This window comes from Natator depressus, chromosome 1 (genome assembly GCF_965152275.1).
Source record: "Natator depressus isolate rNatDep1 chromosome 1, rNatDep2.hap1, whole genome shotgun sequence".
In the NCBI taxonomy this organism is placed as follows: Eukaryota; Metazoa; Chordata; order Testudines; family Cheloniidae; genus Natator; species Natator depressus.
The window spans coordinates 140804655-140821141 of NC_134234.1; positions in this window are offsets into that span (position 1 = coordinate 140804655).

Here is a 16487-nt window from a genome sequence, read left to right on the forward strand (position 1 = left end):
CTGAGGGAAGCGGCATGGGCCACAGCGGCTCCTCGCCCTCCTGAGCTCCCTCTGCACTAGGATGTTGCGGCAGGTTTTGCACAGGGGGCTGAGGACGTCTTTTTCCAGACTCGGCCACTTCATTGCCAGTCACCCGGTGTTCTTCGCCTCCGCACCTGTGCTGATCTCAATTTTGCTGGGCGCCAAATTAACCTGACGGGCCGCATGCAGCCCTCAGGTTGCTCACCACTGCTCTAGGTGGACTAGCCACTAGCATGTGATGAGACACACACTTTGCTGGTAGCTTTCACAGCTGTTTGCTGACAGTAGAGGAATGCTCAGATTCAGGAATACTGGGTTCTGGAGGGGGATAGTCTCTAGTGGTTAGACCCCTGTCCTAGCAGCCTGTATCCTTCTTACTCTGTCCCCCCGCCCCATGTGTCCCTCCCAGCCTGCCCCCATCCTCCTCCATTCCTATCCACTTCTGGTCCTATTCCCCCAGCCTGCTCCTGTTTCCTCTCAACCTCCTCCTTGACCTCTTGCTTTCCCTTCTTCTTTCCAGTCAGGCTGATTCCTCCTTCACATTGTTAAGGTGTCAGTAGGAGGACCATTGAGATCACAGAAGAGGAAGTCTCCCTGCTCTCAGTTCCGGTGCCTGGCATCACAGCAGCCCCTAACAACCAGGAGAAGCAATTTCAGGGACAGTCTTATTCAACCCTTGCAGCCCTAGGCTGACGCATGCTCAGTGCTCAAGGAATACTCTGCAATTTTTAGTGGTCTGTCCCTAAGAACCTGCTACTGGTCATGTGTAATTTGTGATTTTTTTAGATTCTTATAAATTGGCCAAGTTTGGGTAGATTTTGACAGGGACAGCAAAAGGCCCTAGTACAATGGGCCCCTGCATTTGGCTGGTGCCTCTGGATACTACCATACCGTAATAGCGATAATAATGCTGCTCTTAATCTTAGTAAGCACAAACATTTACCATAATCTGAAATATATGCTTGTTGCAGCCTTGATGAAAAAGACTTACAAATTGTTCAGACCTTAAAGCAAATTTCACTGAAATAGAAGAGCCTTTCCTGTTCTGATTTTCCCATACAGCCAAAAAAAAAAAAAAAAGTGAGTGTTTTCAGGTGCAAAGCCAATCTCAATTAGTATTGTACACAAAACAGAACATAGCTTGAATTCTGATTAGAGGCAAACAGATGATTCATACTGCAATGGTCTGCATCTTCTTGTTTGCTAGGAAAGCCAGTGTATGAATGGATAAGGGTTTTCCAGGCTAGAAATAGGCATATATATCAATTTAAACATTTTCTCTACAAACTGAGATTTTGTCACTGTGGCTTTTATTTTAGGTTGTCTAGCATTAAAGGCCACACATCATGATAGAACACCAGCCCCCCAACTAAAATATAAAGTAACATGCTACAGTTACAATAATAATGTACGTCTATTTTCATCAGGGAAAGCTGTGATCTGTTTGGAAGGTAGCCTTTCATAGCTGAAAAATAAAAATCATCATCAAACGTTCTTTGTACAGTAATAAAATCCCATGCTGCTGTTTATATCTCAGGAGCATTTAAGAGCTATTGGAAGATCAGCCCATCCCTACAAAAAACAGAGAGGAACACAAGCACCAGATGTGGTGTGTTTTTTCTTTTAACACACACCTGCTTAAATATTTCAAGCTCCTGGTCAACCAAATAACTGAATATATGCAATATATAAACAAGTACGTATTGTCAGAAATTGTATTTGTTTCGCCTGCTCATGTAATTTACACCTGTGGCCTGCTTCAGTGTTTTTACTTGCAGTGCGGTTGTCTCCTGGGTACAAAACAAGACATTTTAATCCCATCTACACTTCTTATTTCTAAAAATAAAACACTCATGTTTTCTACACAACCATAAAATAAAGTTCTTTAAAGAGACCTTGTGTTAGTCTCCTGCACACCTCAATACAACAAGGGAAGTAGGAAGTTATCAGGGTTATTAATATGGCAAGTTTCAGAGTAGCAGCCGTGTTAGTCTGTATTCGCAAAAAGAAAAGGAGTACTTGTGGCACCTTAGAGACTAACCAATTTATTTGAGCATAAGCTTCGTGAGCTACAGCTCACTTCATCGGATGCATAAAGTGGAAAATACAGTGAGGAGATTTATATACACACAGACCATGCAAAAATGGATGTTTACCATACACATTGTAAGGAGAGTGATCACTTAAGATGAGCTATTACCAGCAGGAGAGTGGGGTGGAGGGAGAGTAAACCTTTTGAAGTGATAATCAAGGTGAGCCATTTCCAGCACATTTCCAGGAGTTAACAAGAACGTCTGAGGAACAGTGGGGGGTGGAGGGGGGGAATAAACAAGGGGAAATAAAAGTGCACGTCGGCGGAAGCGCTCTATGTAGAAGTCCAGTCTGCTGTTTCGACCTTCAGGAGGAGTCCACCTAGAATCCTTCTTTTTGTAGTGTTGGTAGGAAGGTCTCTGACCGCTATTCCTACCTACATGCCTCCAGCTTTCACCCAGACCACACCACACGATCCATTGTCTACAGCCAAGCTCTACGATACAACCGCATTTGCTCCAACCCCTCAGACAGAGACAAACACCTACAAGATCTCTATCAAGATTTCTTACAACTACAATACCCACCTGCGGAAGTGAAGAAACAGATTGACAGAGCCAGAAGAGTACCCAGAAGTCACCTACTACAGAACAGGCCCAACAAAGAAAATAACAGAACGCCACTAGCCGTCACCTTCAGCCCCCAACTAAAACCTCTCTAACGCATTATTAAGGATCTACAACCTATCCTGAAGGACGACCCATCACTCTCACAAATCTTGGGAGACAGGCCAGTCCTTGCCTACAGACAGCCCCCCAACTTGAAGTAAATACTCACCAGCAACCACACACCACACAACAGAACCACTAACCCAGGAACCTATCCTTGCACCAAAACCCGTTGCCAACTGTGCCCACATATCTATTCAGGGGACACCATCACAGGGCCTAATCACATCAGCCACACTATGAGAGGCTCGTTCACCTGCACATCTACCAATGTGATATATGCCATCATGTGCCAGCAATGTACATTGGTCAAACTGGACAGTCTCTACGTAAAAGAATAAATGGACACAAATCAGATGTCAAGAATTATAACATTCATAAACCAGTTGGAGAACACTTCAATCTCTCTGGTCACTCGATTTCTGATCTAAAAGTGACTATTCTTCAACAAAAAAACTTCGAAAACAGACTCCAACGAGAGACTGCTGAATTGGAATTAATTTGCAAATTGGATACAATTAACTTAGGCTTGAATAGAGACTGGGAGTGGTTGAGTCATTATACAAAGTAAAACTATTTCCCCTTGTTTATTCCCCCCCTCCATCCCCCACTGTTCCTCAGACGTTCTTGTTAACTCCTGGAAATGTGCTGGAAATGGCCCACCTTGATTATCACTTCAAAAGGTTTACTCTCCCTCCACCCCACTCTCCTGCTGGTAATAGCTCATCTTAAGTGATCACTCTCCTTACAATGTGTATGGTAAACATCCATTTTTGCATGGTCTGTGTGTATATAAATCTCCTCACTGTATTTTCCACTTTATGCATCCGATGAAGTGAGCTGTACCTCACGAAGCTTATGCTCAAATAAATTGGTTAGTCTCTAAGGTGCCACAAGTACTCCTTTGGTTATTAAAATGTGGCTACAGTCCATTTTTTAAAAGATTATCATCACTGTTCAGATAAGTGAAGGGCAAGATGTGTGAATGATGGAACTTAGCCTTTACAACTGTATTTATTTTTGGTATTTAGGTGTCCTGACTGTCCCTCCCCTCTCCCTTTTCTTCCTGATTGCAAGTAAAAGCCCTGACCTCTGGACTTCTACATTATGGCAGGGGGCATGCAAATCATTCCCTGCCCGAAGAGGCTGCAGTAGCCCTCACAAGTCCAGGGAAAGAAAGTGGAGAAAGGCATACCCAGCCTCTCCTAGGCCTCAAAATAAAATAATAATAATAATCTAGTTCAGTTTAAGGGAAGAAAGCCTCCTCCCACAAGAAAGCAGCAAGGCGGATGGGCAGGATCATCTGTACCCTCTAATCACAGGGCCCTGGAGCAGTTTGAATAGCAGGGAGGGAATGTGCCCTGCCAAGAATGTAAGAGATAAGATCCTGGAGGGGGAGAGCTTAGGAAGAGGCACTTTGAAGGCAGGTTGGAAGCTGCCTGAGGCAGCTGTGGGAGCAAGGAAAGAGACAAGCTCCCCTCAAAAAATAAAAATAATAAAAGCAGATTGACAATTAAGCCACTCCAACTGTCACTTTTCTGAACAGCAATCACTGTGATGAGAACCACCCTTTTAAATTATTTGAAAAAATTGCACAGTGAGTCAGCACCAAGTTATATAGCACCATTATTTCTGTAGCTGTGACACCAAAAGAATAATCACAGTTTAAATGGGGCCCTCCAGCTCACACTTCTACATATGTGGTTGTGATCATTTCGGGAATCTATGTACAATTTATGAATTCAAGTTCGATTTTATGAGCGGTCAGTATCCTTATGTCTTATGCCTTTTACTGTGGCCTTACTTTATGCTTTTTGTGCTGGGGGGAGGAGGCGGTGATGCCAGGATGTCTGTGTATGAATAGGTTGGTCATTAAAAACCATCAGCACCTGAACAGATCTCGCTCAGGCAGGACTGCATTCTAGACAAAACCAGTTTTCTCCAACTCTTCTGCAGCGGGCTAGAGTTTAAAGGAATGGAATTCCCCAGGAGAATGAACAAAGAGATGAGGTGCAGCCCTTTAAAAACAGAGTCTGGGTGAGTGAGAGACACAAATTAAGCTTGAGGTAGGAGAGAGAAACAGAGGAATAGGCTTTTGGAGGGAGGGGGGATTTTTTGGCCGTGGAACCAGGCAAGGCTGAAGTAAGCTGGCTGTAGGAGAGAGAGGCACTCCATAAACCAAAGAAGCGATGCACTGCAGGATGGGAACCCTGGACACTCCAGAGGATGCTGACCAAATCCCAAAGAATGCACAGAAGTCACGAGGAACCTGAAGCAGGGAAGGTCCTGTAGGGTGTTCTACTGTTGTTACCTACATCTTTGTATCTCTTGTATTGTCTAAAGGTATAGAAACCCCTTATGAAAAGCCTACAGCTATTTGTGTCAACATCATGTGTGAAGAGGTAAACTATTAAGCAGAGTGCCCACAAGACTGGAGCTCTAGGAAAGAGTGTTTTTAAGCACCTGAGGAGTTTGGGGGAGGCAATACCTAGTCTCAGGGCCTACGCACTTGGACCGTGGAATCTCAGAGGGGGGGGCGGGTGTTAGAAAGAGTTTCAGGTCCCGGAAAGTGTGCCTAGAAACCCTGTGTACCCTGAGTGTATGCCTGGACTCTGCTCAGACTCAGGAAAACTTAAAAGCACATGGGTTCCAGTATGGTGGCCTGTGACAGGCTGGCTGGGCCTTTAAGGGAAGCCAGGCTCAGCCTTGCCTGTGACCTAGCATCTAGCACATACACACACCCCCACTGATGGTGATATGGAAACCTAATGATAATTAGCCAGCCCAGTTTCAGGGACTCAGGCAAGACTACTTAAATAGAGCTGGAAATTCAGTGAAGGGCAAGAGACTGCCAAGGAGGTAGGATCTAGCTGCAAAGGAAGCCTGGGAGTTGGGTGCTGGCTGTGGCTAGAGCTGATCCCCAGAGGTAGAGCTAACTCCTGTGGGGGAGCTGCTGGAAGAAGGAGCAAGGTGTCCAGAGGAACAGTTCTGGGGTCAGTGTTCTGGAAGTGAAACAGGGGATAGAGGAAACCACAGAGAGCAGAGTAGCCTCCTGCGGGGAAGCACTGTGATAGGGATGTCATTGCTGTGAAGCTGCCAGCCTCCCTGGGGAAAGAAGGCTGTGGGGGAAGCTCTGCAGGAGATGAGGCCAAGAAGCAGAGAACTTCAGCTTCAGCATTTGATTTAGACCAGTGGTTCCCAAACTTGTTCCGCCGCTTGTGCAGGGAAAGCCCCTGGCAGGCCGGGCCGGTTTGTTTACCTGCTGTGTCCGCAGGTTCGGCCGATCACGGCTCCCCGTGGCCACAGTTCGCTGCTCCAGGCCTGGCCCGCCAGGGGCTTTCCCTTCACAAGCAGCGTAACAAGTTTGGTAACTACTGTTTTAGACTTTCAGCTGGACCTTTTCTTATCCCAGAAAGAGAGTGAACTTTTGTGTGACTTGGCTGATGGGGCAGGTGATAGAAGACCCGGTGAGACAGGCCATTGCAGGAGTGAGGCAGTGACCACTGCAAGGGTACCAGAGATGAGGGCCCCTGGCACCCTGATACAAGGGGGCACTAGTCAGCATGAGGCTGTGCCATTACAGGGCCCAGACTCAGCAGCCTGGTGAATTTTGAGAAGGGAGAACTTGACCAGCACTGTGGCAGGGTTTATTTATGATTAATATTTTGGATGGTGACATAAAAAACAGTGGCTGGCTCAAGGCCAGTTAAATCTTTCCCTCTTTTTTCTATTCTTTATTGCATTCTTTAGCACATAACAGCAATCAACTAATTATTCTGATCCTGTAAACCCTTATTTACATAAATCCCATTGATTTCAATGGGATTACTAATAGGAGAAAGGGCTGTTCTTATGTGTAAAGGTTTCCCAGAGCAAGCTCTGTAAAGCTTACCAGTAATATAGCAGTACATTTTCGAATCACTGTAAAAGTATCAAGAAATTACCCTCACAACACTCCTGTAAAGTAACTAAGTAAACATTATCCAGGTATTAGAGATGGGGAAACAGATGCAAGATGCCCAAGATCACACAGTGAATCAGTAGCAGAACTAGCTCTTAGCAGATTCTAGTTACCCGTCCCATGCTCACCCCATTAGATCATGATGCATCATTAAATGATCTATAAACTATGTGATGAGATATAAACACAGATCATTTGAAGATGGGAAGAAAAGCCTTCTAAGAAGCCAAAATATGCAATTCATTTATTCTGAATCTGAAAATCTCTCATTTGATTGCAAAGTACATTGCCACTATGACTTAATATGTATCATAGGCACAGGTGAAAGAATGTGCCTGAGGGTGACGATTCTGAGTCAGAAATACATTGTCCTGAAGTTGGGCATCTGTTGTTTATATTTACATAACTGGTTTTACTAACAGCATTAGAGACACAAAAACTAAGCAACAGACTAAAGGGAAAACAAGCCAGGTGGTGGGAAAAAAAAAGCAAAGGTGGGGAGGCATGCTCACCATAAGGGAAAGCAACAAGCTATGTAGGCAGTATATAAATAGATTAACATACAAATTAATCAATCATTACCCAGCATCTAGATATTCAGCAGATGGGTGTTTTAGAAATACTATAGATGAGAAAACAGATTAAATTTCAGTTTGTTTGTTAATTATACATTCAGCTACCCAGGACTGCCTTCTGGTGATCAGGGGCCCCAATCTTGCAAAGACATACCCGCTGAAGTCTTTGGGACTATTCAATGTGTGTAAGTCTTTGCAGCATCAGGGCATATCAAATTAACTGACCTACCAGTGGTATTCAATCAGGCTTTATCTAACACCGATTGTCCTGGTGTCAACCAAGAATTAGCTTTCTCCTGATTGAAGGAGATTGTACCCTTGGAGCTGGGGAACTGTCCACTGTGCTGAAAAGTAAGTCCAATATTAGTCTTTGGTTTTAGATCCCTAAATATTAAACCAGGTGCCAATGAATGTGTTTGCATATGGTGAAATTTACATATTCAATGTGTCTATTTTATGTGAATAAATATAAACAGAAATGAAATAGTCAAGATGTATGGACAGAGTTATTCTTCCCCTGCCAAAATATTAATGTCTGCATACTTTAAATATCTACAGAACTTCCTAGTTATAGTCTGTGACACTGCACCCCATATGCTTCATAGTGATAGTATGATATGATTATGACATAGTTATGATGTATTTTATGCAAGATAAGTCTTGTGAGATGTCATCAAAAAGGTTATGATTTGCTGAATACAGTTATCCTATTTGTATGCATGTATCATTTTTGTATCTATTTCAAATGCAGTTACACCTGGGTAACGCCCACTAAACAAGATGTTTTCAGTCCAGATAGCTGGTTGGGAAGGGCCTATTTGGGGCAATGGGCCATCAAGAAAAAACAATAGGCCTAAGGAGAAGCTTATCTCCCAGCTGGTGAGCCTTACTGTGAACGCTCCAAACAGCGTGTGAGTGATGGCTGCTGTGACTCTACAAGGACATGTGATGAGACCACATGTCTCTAGCCTCCATCTTGGAATGTCAGTATTTTTCCACAGACTGGTCTGGGAACCAAACTTTGAAACAAAGGGTTCCCACCCTATGCAAAAGCTATACAAAGTGAGGAGTGACATCATCTGATGTTTGCTCCCCACCCAGGAAGACACCTGAGGAACAAAGACTGAACTGGGGGAAGTGCTGGACCCAGGCTAAAGGGATTTTTAGCCTGAGAATGAAACACCTGGGGATTCCAAGCTGTAAAGCAAGTGAAGCTTGCCCCTCAAGAATCTGTAGCCTGCTTGTATCATCTCTTAGGGTGAGAATCTGCAATTCATATCCAATCTATTTAGTGTATTAAGTTTAGTTTGTATTTTTAGTTTATTTGCTAGGTAATCTGCTTTGATCTGTTTGCTATCACTTAAAAAAAATCTATATTTTGTAGTTAAACTTGTTTTTGCTTTATCTAAACCGGGGGTGGGAGGAATCATAATTCAGGGGCAAAAGACTGTTGCATATTCCTCTCCACACTGAGGGAGGGGGTGAATTCTATGAGCTTATCCTGTACAGTTCCCTGTGCAGCACAAGACAGTATAATTTTGGGTTTATACCCCAGAGGGGCTGTGTGCCTGAGGAGCTGGGAGTAACTTTCCCATGCAGGGGCTGGTCAGAAAGCCTATTTGTAACTGCAGCTGAGCGTGTAGGGACTTGTATGAAGGCTGATGAAAGTTCCGGCTGGAGGGCTTTGTAGTTTGTTACAGCAGTACAGTGTGAGAGGGAACCCAGGCTGGTAGGTCAGGGGGCTCAGTGGTACCCCACTTCCAGGTGGCACCCCAGGAGGAACCCATCACATAGTTTACCCTGACTTTATAACTTGTTTGCCATTGTACTCTTAAACCAGACTAACTGAGTATTTTAAAGAATTAACTTTGATAGCTAGATAATGAAATCCTGTTTCCCCCAAATAACATGTACATGAATGCTGCCACATCCCCCGCTCTGTCTCTTTGGGTCACTTTTACATCTCAAATAGCAAAACTGTTTTACTAACATTCACACAAGAATCAGGATTACCATTAGAATGTGAATTTTTTGTTTGTGAACAAAGGACAGTATCTCTAGACCTGAATCTTTCATACTCATATAGCCTTTCATTTACATTAATATGTTTACATCCATTCACAGCACCTTCATAAAAATTCATGTCCTTGATAAAAATATTTGCATTCTGTATTTTCTAGCAACTTCCGTCACCCACCTATCTGATCTAATGCTGTTTAATGTCAACTGGAGTGGTCCACCCTAAAGGCAGAGTTATTGTGCAGTCCAGTCTGCTTGTTCTGTCTGTTAAAGTGTAGTAGGAAAGCTGTAAGTTGACTCATTTTTTATATTTGCTATTCCCTTTCAGCACATTGGGATCATTAGGCTGCTTTTTAGAATACAAAGGTAATTCACCTTTCTGCAAAAAAAGGACATTGTGTCAGTCTATCATTGGTTTTGGTGAAGGAAAGACCCTCCTAACAGATCTGAATCAATACGGACATGGATGTCTGTCAATAGCCTGTGTTCTAAAATAAACAGATGAGGGGGCATCCTGAACAATCTGGACTGTCATAAATGCAAGCTATATGTGGTGAAGGTAAGAAATACAGTAAGAGCGGGATGCTGTGCTCCAAAGCTTTTCATGTAACATCTGAAGCGCTCTGACTGGACTTGAACTGTGTTTTCATGCAGCCTGTGCCACTCTGTAAGTGGAATAATTTTCCCCACTATACAAGGCTTCATACAAGCAAGCACCCACACACACACACACACACTTTTCTTTCCGTTCATACTAATGGTGAAGTCAGGGGATCTCCAATCCAATTTTAGTATCATCATGGCCAGAAGCAGGCTAATGGAGCGTCTCAGAGATGCCCACGAAACTGCATTTCTAGCAACCTCAGGTACTTCCCTTTTTTTATTACACTTCATAAAAGATAAGTCACCCAGGCTCTCTCTTAGCAATTGTCATGAATCAGCAAAGAGCTGCCAAAGAGTGACCATCAGGGAGCACCCAATAAAGACTCATGTGCCAGCTGTCAAAGTATATCTTGGTGATTTATATTCTTTTAATATCTACTTATCTGGAAGGAGGGACAACCCAGGCAGAAGCATCAGGATTTGCATTTTATAGAACATGCTGCAAAAGATGATATTTTCAAGCAGTATTTAGATATGGGGGTTGCTTTAATTTTTGCTTATGCAAAAAGGAGCCAGTTCATGTGATTTCTCCCCACAATGTAAATTTGCAAGTTCAGTTGGAGTCTGTGTACTATTATCGATAGCAGACCATCAATGTCTGAGGGCAGTGAGGAATGCAGCTTTGAAGTATACCCAGAATTGAAGCATTAATTCATTCTTTACCCCCTTTTTCTTCCATTATCTGTAGTTAACATAAGAGGTTCATCTACCATAAATGAAAAGTCAAATGAAATTTTTCAGCTGTCCATTGCAGCAGAGGAAAGCAAAACTATGCCCTGCTCTAAATTGTGTCTGCCAGAAGTTAAGAAGGCCAACAATGAAATCTATGACTGCAAATTATGAGAGGTATAGCTACTCCTCAGAAAGCGTAGAGTCTCCTTTTTGTATCCCAGGTCCATAAAGAAGCACATCCCTCAGAAAATCTCAACCCTAATATTGTCATCCTAACTCCCTGAAAGGGCATGTCCTGAAGAATACTGCACATCCTTAAAATTCTTCTCCCTTAATCGGATCCTTCATTGGATTTCCATTCCCCCCCCCCCCGGTGTGATCACCAGGATGAAAACAATCCCTCTGTGGCAGGGGTCCCCAAACTATGGCCTGCACAGCACTTGCTTGTGGTTTTAAGAGTGCTAGCTAGACCCATCAAGTTGGCTCTGCTCCTTGCTGCCAGCTGAGAGAGAGAGAACAGATGGGAAGGAGAAAGCAAATAAAGAGCAAAAGTAAACAGTGTGATTAATTTTATTCAAAAAGGAGAAAACATATCGCATCAGAACAAAGCTAAAAATGCAGCAATATCAATTTCCAGTATAAGCAATGCCTGTAGTTGCCACAGAGATACTACGCGAACATGGACAAAAGCTGGCAGGTGGGACTCAGCAGATATTCTGCCTATTAAAGCGTGACCCACACTGTGAAGAAGTTTGAGATCCTCTGCTCTGTTTTATATGTTAATTGCAAACTGGCTAAGACTAGAAGTGTGAACTTTCCTCATTCACCATCAGTAGGTGTTACCTTTAGAGCCTTCTCTGCACAGTCAGTTTCTCCACTGACTTTTAAAAACCATCAACTCAGATCCTCAGCTAAGGAGTGCACAGCAGAGTTCACTGAGGGGATGTAAAAGTGGTCACTGTGCTCCTGTAATACTGACGGGTGCTGTATCGAACCTGGGACCTCTGGAGCTAAATGCATGAGCCTCTACTGTAGGGGTCAGGAACCTTTGGCATGTGGCCACTGGCAGGCTATGAGAGGTTTTGTTTATGTTGACTGTCCACAGGCATGGCACCCCCAGCAGCTGCTGTTTGGTGTTCCTAGCCAATGGGAGCAGCAGAGAGTGGTGGCCAGCACATCCCTGTGGCCCATGCCACTTCCCACAGCTCCCATTGGTTGGGAACGGCAAACCGTGGCCACTGGGAGCTGCAGGGGGACCGTGCCTGCAGACGGTCAATGTAAACAAGATGTCTTGCAGCCCACCTGCGGATTACCCTGATGGGCCACATGCCAAAGGTTGCAGACCCCTGCTCTACAAGTCACGTGGCCCTTAGCTAAGGCTGTAGGGCAGATGCATTAATCTTTAAGTGGTCTCTGTGCCACTAGAGGGGAAAAGAACACCACACCCAGGAGGTGTGTGAGTTACATAACTTCCCCTAGCTGAGTAAGCGCATCTGGAGCTTCAGAGACTTTCTAGTTGATATCTTGGACGAGCCCCCACTTGTAACACTGCCAGACCCTGGTTATCAGTGGGCAGGACTGACCCTGGGACCTCTCAAGCTAACTGCATGAGCCTCTATTACATGAGCTAAACACCACCTGGCCCTTAGCTAAAGCTGTAGAGCAGACTCATTAATCTTTAAGTGGTCTCTGGGTCATTGGAGGGGACAGAGCACCACACCCAGGAGGTATGTAAATTACACTCCTAGCTGCATCTCAGTTTTGTCCCCCAGCACAAATTTGAGCACCTTCTTCATTAGTTCTTAGGTGTCACTCTCCTTCATATCCTCATACGGATGCTGGGCCAGATTTTCAGCTGGTGTAAACTGATGAAGCTCCAGTGACTTTGATGGAACTGATTTATACCAGTTTAAGGATCTGACCCTAGATCATGAAGGCTTAATCTCCCCAACATCACTTAAAATCTTCCTTTTCCTCTCAATTGTCATCACAAAAATCTTTAGTATCATCTTCACCCTGGATTGCTGTAAGACCAGTCTCTTCGGCTCCAGCTGAAGCTCACATCACACAATTTGCTCAGTAGTCTATTACAAAAATCACCTGCCTTTCCCCACACTAAGACCACAGTCAGATACTCCCAAGGTGTCTGCACTGACATCCTAAACCTAACAAAACAAATACAAGGTATTCACATTATCTGCCACATACTTCCGCTCATCACCTTTTATACCCTTTCATGCCTTCTTTGCACAGCCAAAGCTGCTATTGGGATGCTTTCCTTCATGTCTACCTCTTTTGGCTTAAGAAGGAAGATAAGGAGTGACATGATCTCAGTTTATAAGTATCTACATGGGGAACTTAAATTTAATAAGGCTCTTCAACCTAGCAGACAAAAAAAATATATAACATGATCCAACAGTTGGAGTTGAGACTAGACAAATTCAGACAAGAAATAAAGCACAATTTTTATTTTTTATTTTTTTTAAACACTGAGGATAATTAACCATTGTGACAGTTTATCAACAGCTGAGGAGGATTCTACATTAGTGGCAATTATTAAAAGAAAGATTGGATGTTTTCTGAAATATCTCCTCTAGTTCAAACAGGAATTAGTTCAGGGAAGTTCTATGACCTGTGTTATCTAGTCTACCCTCTTAGATGAGCACTGTGGTCCCTTCTGGCCTTAGAAACTGTGAATGTCCTTACAGCTATCTGTGCCTGGTTTTAAATGGAGCTCCCTCTTCATGAGCTAAAACTAACGTGTTAGTTGATGAACCCAACTCCCATGGTTCTCTGTACATGAACCAAGTCCTAGACTAAATCCTTGTGTGTTGTCAAACAATGGATTGTGCGTCCTTTTGCTTTGATCTGTAGACCCTTAGAAAACATGTCCAGATGTGCAGGAACCCAAGAAATGGAATAATTGTTACACATGGCTTCTGTGATTAATGATATAATGACTTGCTGAACAGATGTCTTTAGCTTATCGAGTCTGTAAACTGAGATGTCACAAAAGGAACATCAACAAGTAGACCATGAGAATGAAAAGAGTAAGAAATTCCATAAACAAGTATATAAGGGGATAAATTTCTAAAAAGATAGGTGGAACGGAGAGATGCAGAGCTGCTCCCTGGCTTGGTGCTGTATTAATTGATTTGTTATCTTTCTGTATTACACTGATTAATCTTTGACTGATAATATTTGATTAATAAAATTGAGCCTGCTTACCTGACCTCTTATTACTAATAGAGCTGAACCTTTATCTAATAAATATCTCCCACCTCTTGCCTCTTGTTTTCTCAAAAGAAACTCTTATCTCCCCAAAAGATACACTGTAACCTCAAAAGGGAATGCATATGCATATTGTCTTCTTCCTCATTATCCCTCTTCCTAGCCCTTCCAGCCCACTGTGTTCTCTCTTCCTGTTCTTTTCTTAATTAGCTGTCAGGGTATGAAACATTTTTGTGTTGTAAAGCACTATGAATATTTGTGGAAAGACAATAAATAGAAACTATTGTGACTTTGTATTCCATATGATTTTATAAAAATATGGTAATAAGTGTGAATATAATGTAACTGGAATATGCTTCATGCAAAAGGTCTCTTGTAAGGTATCATTACAAAGTTTATAATCTACTGAGCGTGGTCATCCTGTTTGTATAAATGTTTCGCTCTTGTATCTGAAACTAGAAATATGACTGAGGGCCTTCTGTAATTATGTAAAGTGTGGGCCATTAATGGTGGTTTGGAATCTTGATGGCTCCCATCAACTAGAACAATTGACTGTAGATGGTTCTGTTTACTTGTAAGCCTTCTTGTATACCTGTGTGCTGACAAGTGGGTAATGAAGTGTTACACTGACATGTGATCATGTCACCTGAACTGGAATCCATCTTTAATGTGGTGCTTTTCCATTTAGAGAGAGGGACAAAGGATTCCCGCCTTGTGCGACAGATATATAAGGGGGCTGAAGTCATGAGAAAGCCCCTAGCTACCACCTGAGCTGGAACAAGGACTGTATCAGGGGCAAGGATTGTTCCCAGATTAGGAAGACATCCAGTCTGTGATAGAGGCTTATTGAAACATCTGAGGGTTATATTTTATCTGTATTCAGTTTTCTTACTGTTTTATTTTATTTTGCTTGGTAATTCACTTTGTTCTGTCTTATTGCTTGGAACCAACCCATCACAATCATATTCTTAAATTGCTCTTAAAAAAAAAGGAAGATTTGTGATGGTAAAGCTGGTACTGTCTAATTCATGGGAAGCATAAGGGCTCTGGGCAACAATAAAGAGATAAGACAATCAGCCCAGATCTTAGAATATGAGAATGGCCATACTGGGTCAGACCAAAGGTCCATCTAGCCCAGTATCCTGTCTTCTGACAGTGGCCAATGTCAGGCACCCCAGAGGGAATGAACAGAACAGGTAATTGTCAAGTGATCCTGTTGCTCATTCCCAGAGGCTAGGGACACCATCCCTGCCCATCCTGGCTAATAGCCATTGATGGAACTATCCTCCATGAATTTATCTGGTTCTTTTTTGAACCCTGTTATAGTCTTGGCTTTCACAACATCCTCTGGCAAGGTTCCACAGGTTGACTGTGCATTGTGTGAAGAAGTTTTAAACCTGCTGCCTATTATTTTCATTTGGTGACCCATAGTTCGTGTGTTATGATGAGTTATTAACACTTCCTTATTTACTTTCTCAACTCTCATCATGATTTTATAGATCTCTATGATATCCCCCCCCATAGTAGTCTCCTTTCCAAGCTGAAAAGTCCCAGCCTTATTAATCTCTCCTCATACAGAAGCCGTTCCAAACCCCAGTCATTTTTGTTGACCTTTTCCAATATATCTTTGAGATGGGGCAACCACATCTGGATGCAGTATTCGAGATGTGGGCGTACCATGGGTTCATATGGCGGCAATATGGCATTCTGTCTCATTAATGATTCCCAACATTCTTTTCGCTTTAACTGCTGCTGCACATCGAGTGGATGTTTTCAGAGGACTATCCACAGTGACTCCAAGATCTTTCTTGAATGGTATCATTTTATACATATAGTTGGAATTATGTTTTCCAATGTGCATTACTTTGCATTTATCAACATTGAATTTCATCTGCCATTTTGTTGTCCAGTCACCCAGTGTTGTGACATCCTTTTGTAGCTCTTTGCAGTCTGCCTGGGACTTAAGTATATTGAGTAGTTTTGCATCATCTGCAAATTTTGCCACCTCACATTTTATCCCTTTTTCCAGATCATTTATGAATATGTTGAGCAGGACTGGTCCCAGTACAGACCCCTGGGGGACACCATTATTTACCTCTCTCCATTCTGAGAGAGGACCATTTATTCCCACTGTTGTTTCCTATCTTTTAACCAGTTACCAATCCATGCGAGGACCATCCCTCTTATCCCATAACAGCTTACGTTGCTTAAGAGCCTTTGGTGAGGGACCTTGTCAAAGGCTTTCTGAAAATCCAAGTATGTACACTATATCCACTGGTTCTCTTGTACACATGCTTGTGGACCCCCTCAAAGAATTCTAGTAGATTGGTGAGGCATGATTTCCCTTTACAAAAACCATGTTGACTCTTCCCCAACAAATTATGTTCATCTACGTGTCTGACAATTTTGTTCTTTACTATAGTTTCAACCAGTTTGCCCTGTTCTGAAGTCAGGCTTACCAACCTCTAATTGCCAGAATCACCTCTGGAGCCCTTTTAAAAAAATTACATTAGCTATCCTCCAATCATTTGGTACAGAAGCTGGTTTAAAGGATAGGTTACAGACTACAGTTAGTAGTACTGCAAT